We start from the raw sequence: 11,710 nt of genomic DNA on the forward strand, positions 1-11,710 counted from the left end.
TTTATTTATGTTAATTAGGAAGTGTTGAATATCTTAAGACTTTTGGATTATTTTTTAGATACTCTTGAATGTATTTTGACAAAATTATTTGGTTATATGTGTTATGAACCATATAATTGGTACTCAAAAATATATTTGTACAATGTTAAGGGTGTCTTAAGTATATTAAATGAAGCGGCTTTGAATTAAAGAAATAAAAAATAATTATAATGTACAGGTTTATATAATAATAATAATTCAAGCTTATCCAAATATTAGAATAATACAAAAAATGTGGTATTGTATCTTTTCAATAACACTGGTTTATAAGCATAAAATTATGTTATGCAAACTATTTTCTATAATGCAGAAAGTGTGTTATTATAAAGTGTATCATAACACTACTTTATAAGTCCAAAAAAGTGTTATATAATCTACTTATAAATAGCATAATGAAATACTTATCTAACTATTAAAATAACATAACAAAAGTGTTATTGTAGGCTATACCATAACACTTGTCTATAACTATGGAAAAGTGTTATGCAAAGTGCTCTGACATACTATAACACCGCTTTCCTTAACACATCAAAAAGTGTTATGGTATATATTTGATAATACTTTTTCGGTCTTATTGAAAGTATTTTTTCTTGTAGTCATTGATAATTTTGGGAAATAAGACATATATGTCTTAATTAAAAATTAAGAAAATTATTGTTCTTTTTTCTTAAATTTATTATTAGGAACATTTGACTATTTTAGTCAAATGCCTTGTTTGTGAAACAAGATAATTAGTATTCATTTTTTAAATGATAAATATTTGATTTATTGAAATCAAATATTGGTTTAAGAAACTACTAATAAAACTAATAATTAATTTTCATTTAGAGAAATGAAATAATTTGAATACCTTATTTCGAGTCAAAATTTAGTTTACTTAAGCTAATTAATTATTAATTATATATAATTTGAAATTATAATCCCAATAAATATAATTATTTTAATAGTTTAAGAAACTATTTATTATAAAATAAAATAGTTATGAATTATTTTTTCTCAAAATGTAATGCCCCGACAAATTCTAAGACCTCAAACCATTAATAGCTACTAAGACATAGCTACTATTTTGGAATACATACATAAATTAATAAAACTTTATTATAAAAATCCAAAATACGGGATCCCATTGTTATTTACCTAATAACATAAATAAAACATAACCTTTAATTAATTGTTCAAAAAATAATTGCGGAAAAACATAAATACATAAATTAAAAGACTTGAAATATCAACTTCATCCTCGATCTTCCAGCAGTTCATCCATTCAGTCCAGCCACAATACACATGCCAAAGCCGCCATGAATCCATCTCGCCTTCCAAGCTTATTTTCCTACACCATCTATTTGGATTTATTTGCTATCTAAGCAACTATATTTCCAAGTGACTAAAACATATACATATATACATAGCACATAAACATAATATAGCATATATACATATCATAACACATATAATCTAGCCTATTTTCCTTACCAAAATCTGGGATATTGGAGACAAGATCGGGATGGAAAACTCCTAAAATCAAATAGTAAGATCCATAATTTTCTAAAGAAATGGAGATGAAAATGAGATCTAAACCATCAAGATAGTAACTTACCGAAAACCTTAAGTTTCAAGAAATTTAAACACCTAACCAAAAGCTATTATAACAAGTTAGGATCTGAAAGAAAATAAAAGAACTATAATGGACTAAACCTGAGGATAAGAATACCTTGGATAGACTAGAACTTTGATCTACACCTCAATACTGAAATATCACTCTATCCTACTTCCCAAGTGTTTAGAAAAGCTTAGTTTGAAAAGCTTTTAATCCCAATACCCTATTGTTCTCTCTCTAGAATAAACTTAGCAGCTTGGAGGCTCTAAAGAATGCTTGAATGATGAATGAAATGGCTAGGTCCTATTCATAGAGTTCAAGGAGTGAAACTAACCCCTTTTAAAAGAATAAATAAATTAATATTAATTGAATAAATTGGAATTCTCTGTTCAACAAATGCCCAAAACTTGGTCAGAAACGTTCAAGAGCAAGTCCAAGTTGTTGAGGTTTGTTTCTAGTTCGGTTTCCAAAAAGTTTCAAAAATTCGATCAAGGGTCTATATATTGCCCCCTATAGGCGATATATCTCCTGCCCCAATGTGATATATCAGCCCCGAGCCTTCGTGGTTTCATTCATACGAAGTCGATGTGTTTTCTGTATCAAGCTTAGGCGATATATCGACCCCTATAGTTGCGATATATCAGCATACATTGATATATCAAACATGTTTTGCACAATTTGAGTACACTTGGAATTTATTTAAACAACTTTGACTGAGTAAAACGTGATCCTAACAGCTGCTGGAAGGTTCTAGACCTTCTAGATCTATCCTTTATTAATTTATTCATCTAAAATGCTTAGGTCCTTAATAAACAAGCTTGTGACAAGTGTGACGTTCTTAATTATTTTATGTAAACCTTAGGTTATAATAAATTATAATAATTTTAGGACCAACTATATTAATCAAACCTTATGTTAAAATTAATGTTTCTAAACTATAGGTTAAACTTGTAAAATCCATAACTATTTCTATGAGTTTTCAAATAAATCCCGGCTTGAACCAATAACCATGAAAACTAACATACTAAGCTACTACTACTACTATTAATACTACTATCTAGCTAAGTAAAATTCTGAGACACTACAATTCTCCCCTACTTAAAATAATTTTCTCCCCAAAATTTACTTACCAAACAATTCCGGATACAGTGCCCGGATGTCTCCCTCCAACTCCCATGTTGCCTCCTGTTCTGTACTATTACTCCATAGGACCTTGACTATCAGAATACTCTTGGACCGTAATTCCTTTACCCCCTTCTCTAGGATGCTAACCGGTCGTTCCTTATAACTCAGGTCTTTCTGAAGTGCTAACGTATCGTACTTGAGAACATGGGATGGGTCTGACACATATTTATGCAGCATTAAGATGTGAAATACATTGTGGCTATCTGCTAGAACTAGTGTAATCTATATGCTACTGGTCCCACCTTGTCCAATATCTCAAAATGACGTATAAACCAGGGACTAAGTTTTCCTTTCTTCCTAAACTGCTTCATTCCTTTCATAGGAGATATTCTTAAAAATACTTGATCTCCGATTTTGAATTCCACATCTCGTCGCTTGGCATCTGCACAACTTTTTTGCTGACTCTGAGCAGCGAGCATACAATTTCTAATCAGCACCACTGTGTCTTGAGCCTCTCTAATAGCCTCGGGTCCAAGAAGTTGTCTTTCGCCTACCTCGTCCCAATGTAACGATGATCGACACTTCCTTCCATAAAGTAACTCATAGGGTGCCATACTGATCGTTGCCTGGTAGCTATTGTTGTAGGAGAACTCTATAAGTGGAACATACTTACTCCATGATCCTTCGATGTCCAGTACACAAGCGCGCAACATGTCTTCTAAAATCTATATGGTACGCTCGGACTGACCGTTAGTCTAATGATGAAATGTCGTACTGAGACTTAGTTTGGTACCCATGCCTTACTGCAAGCATCCCCAAAATCTTGATGTAAACACCGATCCTCTATCAGATACTATGGTCTTAGGGATTCCATGGAGTCGTACTATTTCTCGAACATAAATGCCTGCGTACTAATCTGCACTGTACGTAGTCTTGACAGGAAAGAAGTGAGCTGACTTGGTGAGTCTATCTACCACAACCCAAGCTGAGTCGTGTTGCTTATTTGTTCTTGGTAACCCTGTCATGAAGTCCATGGCTATATATTCCCACTTCCATTCCGGAATACTAAGCGGTTACAATAAGCCTACAGATCGTTGATGTTCCGCTTTTACTTTCTAGCATATAAGACATTTGGACACATACTCTGCTATGTCTTTGTTCATTCCCGGTCACCAATATCGTGCCTTAAGGTTGTGAGTCATCTTGGTCAACCCTGAGTGAATTGAGTATGGGGTAGTGTGTGCCTCTTCTAAAATATTTATCTTACTTCCATGGTCATTCGGCACGCATAATCGTCCCTTTTACTGCAGTCATATGCGACATTAACGTGTCATCATGCACTTGCCCAATTCGTATATCTTCTAATATACTTGACTAGATGGACAAGTTAGCCAGTTTACCCATGAATACTTATATTCCAGCTTTAATTAGCTCTTGTTGTAGCAGCTTTTCAAGTCCAGATAATGCTGCTAGATTTTCGTAACTCTTCCGACTTAACGCATCTACAACTACATTTGCCTTTCCTAGGTGGTATAAGATTTCACAGTCATAATCCTTTACTAGTTCTAACCACCTGGGCTGCCTCATGTTGAGCTCTTTCTGTGTGAAGATATATTTTAAGCTCTTGTGGTTCGTATATATCTCACACCGTTCTCCATAAAGATAGTGGCGCCAGATTTTCAATGCGAAGACACCCGCTGCCAACTCCATATCGTGTGTTGGATAGCGTTGCTCGTATTCCTTTAGATGCCTTAAGGCGTAGGCTATTACTTTGTCATTTTGCATCAGCAGACAACCTAAACCTTGCTTCGATGCATCACAATATACTACAAACTTGTCATTGGGTGTCGATACACAAAGTACTGGTGCTGAGCATAGTTTATCTTTGAGCAACTGGAAGCTCTCTAGACTTCTATCTGTCCAGTTAAACTTTTGCTATTTTCGGGTCAGGTTGGTAAGCGGAGTGGCTATCTTAGAAAAGCCTTCTACAAATCTCCGATAATAGCCTGCTAGCCTGAGAAAACTTCTAACCTCTGACGCATTCTTAGGTCTTGGGTAATCCTTCATAGCCTCTACCTTAGCTAGGTCTATAGCATCTCCGTCTTTGGATACTATATGGTCAAGGAACGCTACTCGTGATAGCAAAACTTTTCATTTCTTGAACTTGGCATAAATTTGGTGCTCCTTTGGTCACAACATGGTCAATCTTAATTGTTCCTTGTGCTCGACTTCGTTCTTGGAGTACACAAAAATATCGTCAATGAACACTACGACGAATTTATCCAAGTAATCCTTGAAGACCCTATTCATTAAATCCATAAATGCAGCTAGAGCATTGGTAAGACCAAAAGACATAACTAGAAACTCGTAATGTCCTTATCGAGTTCTAAAATCAGTCTTTGGTATATCCTTTTCCCGTACCTTGAGCTGGTGATAATCGAACCGTAAATCAATCTTTGAAAATACAGTCGCTCTTCGAAGTTGTTCAAATAAGTCATTGATTCGGGGTAGCGGGTACTTGTTCTTAATTGTCACCTTGTTCAGCTCATGGTAATCGATACACATCTGCATGCTTCCATCCTTCTTCTTCACAAACAGAACTGGTGCTTCCCATGGTGAATGACTTGGTCTGATGAAACCAAAGTCTAAGAGTTCTTGCAACTGCATTTTCAATTCCTTGAGTTGGGTTGGTGCCATCCGTTATGGTGCCTTTGAGATTGGCTTAGTTCCCGGTACTAGTTCAATTGTGAAGTCAATTTCCCGAGTAGGCGGTAAACCTGATAAATCATTAGGAAATATCTCTGGAAATTCCTTTATCATGCGGACGTCTCCAACCTTTAGTGGTATTTCCTTTGCCACATCTGCGACGCTTGCTAAAAATGTGTGACATCCTTTCTCTATCATCCTTTGAGCTTTCAGAGATGAGATAAGAAATGTTCGTAGTCTTGAAACCTTTCCCATAAAACATAGTTTCTTACCTTCAAGGGTTTCGAATGTCACTTGCTTATGTCTACAGTCGACGGTTGCACCATGCCTTTCTAGCTAGTCCATGCCTAGTATTACGTCGAAGTCCTTGATCTATAGCCCTATCAGGTCTCCTTTTAGTTACGTGTCGTTGATTTTGATTGGTACTCCTCGTACTACTCATGATGATAGGACTACTTCACCAGAAGGCAATATCGTAACAAACCTAGTTCTAAATCTTTCATAAGGTTTGTCTAATTTTTCTATCATTCCTAACGAGATATACGAGTGTGTTGCTCCTAAATCAAACAATATATATTATCGAGGATAGGAAGTTGACCTGTGGCCATTTTGTTACTAGCTTCGGCTTCTCCCTGGGTCAAGGCAAAGACTCTGGCTAGAACCATCTTGTTTTCCTTTTTCTCTTGTTGCTTGAGCTGTGGACATTCCTTTTTCTGATGCCCTTCCTGGCTACAATTGAAACAACCCTTGGTGTTTGTACGACACTCCCCAGGATATATTTTATGGCAGTTGGAGCACTGAGGGTATTCTACATAGCTTGACCTATTATTTCCGTTGTCAGTCTGTGCTCTTTTGTCACCATCGACTTGCTTACTATCAGGATGCTTTCTTTTCTGCCCATTATTTTTATGCTGGTGGTTGTTGTTGTTCTGACCACTTTGTGTTTGATTCTGCTACCTGGGTTTAGACTTGCTTGCCTCCTCTTTACAAACATTTGTTTGGAGTCTTTCCACTTCTATAGTCGTTTCTAGGACATCGACGTAAGAAGTGGTTCACGGTTTTGCAAGCTTGACTCCTATCTCAATCTTGGGTCTGAGTCCCCTGGTGAACTCAGTAACCCTCAAGAAATCGGTTGGGATCAACTCTAGTGTGAACTTGGCTAGACGATCAAATTGTCGAGCGTACCTGACTACTATCAAATTTCCCTGCTTCAGACTGGAAAACTCTTCCACCCTCTTAGTGATGACTGCCGAGTTGTAGTACTTTTTGTGAAACAAATCCATAAATCTAGCCCAAGTCATGTTGGCAACATCATGAGTTTGATGTACTAAATCCCACCAGATTTTAGCATCCTTTTTCAGATGAGAAGAAATGTAGGATATGCAATCAGCGTTGCCGAGGTTCATGTGTGTTAGAATTGGTTCTACATTCCTGAACCATTCTTCCGCCTCGAAGGGGTCGGTTGTTCCTTCAAAGTTTGGAGCGTGCTGCTTATAGAAATTCTCATAGACTGGCTCTATGTGCTAAGCTGGATAAGGCGCATAGTTTGCCATCGACCATCTCCCATATGGGTATCCTACTTGCTGGGGTGCTTGAGCCGTTGGCTGAGGATGCGGGTGCAACTAGGGCTGTTGTCGTTGTTGTAGCAATTGTTATTCTACTTGTTGACATAGCCTGATAATTTTCGCAGTGTTGTCAACTAGAGGTGGTTCATTTCTATTGGCAGTAGCACGTGTTCCCCTTCTTCGGATTAGAGGAGCTTCGTTTGTCTCATAATTGGTGGTGTTGGAGGCATTGTCGTTCGTGCGTGCAGATCTTCTTAGCGACATCTTCTGTAAAGTTCTAACATTGGAAGGAAACACGTTAGAACTTACCCTAATAGGTCCTAAGATAAAACTTAGTCTAAACAAACATAACTCAGACCTATCAATTATGGTTTCTTATAAAAAATTATGTAAGCCTTCTTTATAATTAGGGTGTGTTTCTATACTTAGAACAATAAGCCATCTTTATTATTTTCTAAGTTTGTTTCTAACCACCCTATATGACTTAATTCTCAGGCTCGAAACTCGTCGCCGTTCCAAAGTTAACCATATTGAGGGAGGGTAGGATTAGTAAAATTGTTCCATTGATTTGTATTCACCCTCACCGAACTCAGTCATTTTTTATTGAGTTAATTATAAATTTATTATGATTGTAAAAAATCAAACTCATGCATGTCATTAAAAAATAACAACTTTATTCATTGTGAAAAAGAAATTTCATTGATTACAATCATAATTTCAAAAATAAAGAAATTATACTAAAATAACTAGGGTAAATATCTAAAAATCAGGATCTTCTACATCTGACCTTTCATCTAGCATATCATCATCTATTTCTTCATAATCATCATTATCATGAGCCTCAAAAATACCTCGGGGAATATTCATTAAGATATTATGCTTTTGTTCATTAGTGAATTCAAACTTATAGGTAAACCTAAGTATGAGAAAATAATATCTTATGAATACCGGTAAATCATCTTCATCATCCATAGTCTCCCATAATTCTTATAATTTTGAAACTATAGAAGGAAAATCTTTAAAAAGCCTGATTACTAGGACATATTGTTCCATAGCTCTCATCATAATTTGCTTAGTGGTTTGAAGGTGAACTATCTCCTTGGGAAATGGGATCAATCTTTGAGTGATTCTTTCTAGCACTTCTATTGTATTCCTTGGTTTTCTAATCCTTTTCAATGCCTGAACAACTGGATATCATGATAGGTCAAAGCTCCATTCATTTTTAACTGAAAACATAATGACTAAAACGATATCTATTAACGTAAACATAGTAATCATAACATAAACACTTACATTGGTGGTTAGATTCGGAGCTTTTGCGTGTGTATCAAGAATAACTTCATGCATATGAACCGTGGCTCTGATACAAACTGTAACGCCCTGACAAATTCTAAGACCTCAGACCATTAAAAATTACTAAGGCATAGCTACTATTTTGGAATACATACATAAAATAATAGAACTTTATTATAAAAATCCAAAATACGGGATCTCATTGTTATTTACATAATAACATAAATAAAACATAACCTTTAATTAATTGTTCAAAAACTAATTGCGGAAAAACATAAATACATAAATTAAAAGACTTGAAATATCAACTTCATCCTCGATCTTCCAGCAGTTCATCCATTCAGTCCAGCCACAATACACATGCCAAAGCCGCCATGAATCCATCTCGCCTTCCAAGCTTATTTTCCTACACCATCTAAAGTAAAAAGGAATTAGCCTAATGCCCAGCAAGGAAAATCTACTGAAACATATCATAAATCATAAGACTAAAAACATATATCATAAAAGCATATGACGTAAATAACATAAATCATAAAAACATTAGACTACAATATTAATGGTGTAATGTTCCAGAATATTTACTTATCTAGCTAGATAGTTAGTAGTAGTTTGTAGTATTTTAGATTTCGTGGATTTTGGTTCAAATCAGGACTTAGTAGGACACTCGTAGCAATAGTTATGGATTTTATAAGTTTAACCTATAGTTTAGAAATATTAATTATAACATACGGTTTGATTAATATTTTTGGTCATAGAAATATTTTAATTATAACCTAAGGTTTAGATAAAGCCATTAAGAGCATGACACTTGTCACAATCTTGTTTATTTGAGGATTTAAGCATTTTAAATGGATAATTCAATAATAGAAGCATCTAGAAGCTCTAGAACCTTCTAGAACCTGCTGGAATCATGTATTACTCAGTCAAAACTGATTAATCAACTCTAATTATCCTAAATTTTTGCAAAAACACGTTTAAATTATCTACGTATGCCGACATATCGCAGCTATAGGGGCGATATATCGCCAAACGGGAGATACGGAAAACATGTTGACTTCGCATGAACGAAACGATGTACACTCAGGATATAGGGTTAGGCGATATATCGCCTAGGGTTGGCGATATATCGTCCCTAAGAGTAGTTTTTTGAACTCTGAGGAATCCGAGCTTGATTCCTCCCTTAACCTCCTGACTTGCCTCTGAACATTTTTGGCCGAGTCTTAAGCATCTGATTGACCGAATATTCAAATATTTTTCATTTAATATTCATTATTTTATTCAAGTAAAAGGATATATTTTCATCCCTTGAACTCTATAAATAGGACCTAGTACTCATCAATTTTTCTTCATTCTTCAAGTTGTGTTCAGAGCCTTTAAGCTGCTAGGATTTCTATAGAGAGATACACTTGGGTTTTGGGATAAAAGCTTTACTATCTTAAGCTTTATAAACACTTGGGTTAGTGATATAGAATGTGTTTTCAATATTGAAGTGTAGAACGGTTCTAGTACATCCAAGGTAATACTATTCATAAGTTCTATTCTGTTTGATTCCTTAGTTTTCCTTAAGTTTCTTTCAGATCCTAATTTCTGTTTTTGGTTTTATGGTTAGGTGTTTAAGTTCTTTGAACTTAAGGTTTCTTTTTGGTAAGTTTCTTCTTGGTGGTTTTAGTTCTCTTCTATTCATCTCTTTTCTTTAGAAATACTCACCATTCTTATTGTTGGTTTTAGGAGTGTTCCAAATCCCGTCCTTGTTCTAAAATATCCCGGTGTTGGTAAGGAAAATAGGATAGTTTTTATATGCTTATATGTTATGATATGTTTATGTTATAATATGTTATGTTATGTTATGATATATATGAATATGTTACCTAGGGCTTATAGTTGCTTAGCTAGCAAACCCCAATGTTTACCATGTACATGGGTCAGAGTTGTGATATATGTATTATAGTATATCTTTTTGATATAGTCTTATGTTTATGTTTTATGTTATATGATTGATTAATAGATTTTCCTTGCTGGGCATTAGGCTCACTCCTTTATTTTTAGTGTGATGCAGGAAAATGATTAAGAAGGCGGAAGGATTCTTGGTAGCTTTGCTTGTGTGTTAAGGATGAAGGGATTCAATGGACTGTGTGTCGATCAAGGATGAAGTTATTTTTAGTCTTTTAAATGTAATTTCGCAAATTAGTATTTAAAGTTATGTTTTTATGTTTTGTAAACAATGGGATCCCATACTCTATCATTTTATTTTATACTTTTATGTTATTTTCTATTGATACAATACTCTTTTGGGTTATCAATAAAGTTATGATTATTTCTTATGTATGTTTTATTTAAATTAGTAGCTATGTCTAGTAGTTTTAATGGTCCAAGGTCTTAGAAATAGTTGGTTCATTACAGATGGCCATTAACTCATTACCATAGTATGTGATAAAACCATCTAGGTCCTCTTCCTATTATTCGAGGTAGGTTAGATCACAAAATAGTGTATGATAACCCGTCTAGGCTCTCTTGCTACTATTCGAGGTAGAGTAAATCATATGTTGAATCCACGATAATGATAAAAATATTTGGATTTATTTGCTATCTAAGCAACTATATTTCCCAAGTGACTAAAACATATACATATATACATAGCACATAAACATAATATAGCATATATACATATCATAACACATATAATCTAACCCATTTTCCTTACCAAAAACTGGGATATTGGAGACAAGAACGAGATGGAAAACTCCTAAAATCAAATAATAAGATCCATAAGTTTCTAAAGAAATGGAGATGAAAAAGAGCTCTAAACCATCAAGATAGAAGCTTACCGAAAAACTTAAGTTTCAAGAAACTCAAACACCTAACCAAAAGCTATTATAACAAGTTAGGATCTAAAAGAAAATAAATGAACTATAATGGACTAAACCTGAGGATAAGAATACCTTGGATGGACTAGAACGTTGATCTACACCTCAATACCGAAATATCACTCTATCCTACTTCCCGAGTGTTTAGAAAAGCTTAGATTAAAAAGCTTTTAATCCCAAAACCCTAGTGTTTTCTCTCTAGAATAAACTTAGCAGCTCGGAGGCTCTGAAGAATCCTTGAATGATGAATGAAATGGCTGAGTGCTAGATCCTATTTATATAGTTCAAGGGGTGAAACTAACCCCTTTTAAAAGAAATAAATGAATATTAATTGAATAAATGTGAATTTTCTGTTCAACAGATGCCCAGAACTCGGCCAAAAATGTTCAAGAGCAAGTCCAAGTTGTTGAGGGCTGTTTCTAGTTCGGTTCCACAAAGATTCAAAAATGCCATCAAGGGCCGATATATTGCCCCCTATAGGCATTATATCGCCTGCCCCTATGCCCCGAGCCTTCATGGTT

This window comes from Humulus lupulus, chromosome 3 (genome assembly GCF_963169125.1).
Source record: "Humulus lupulus chromosome 3, drHumLupu1.1, whole genome shotgun sequence".
NCBI lineage: Eukaryota > Viridiplantae > Streptophyta > Magnoliopsida > Rosales > Cannabaceae > Humulus > Humulus lupulus.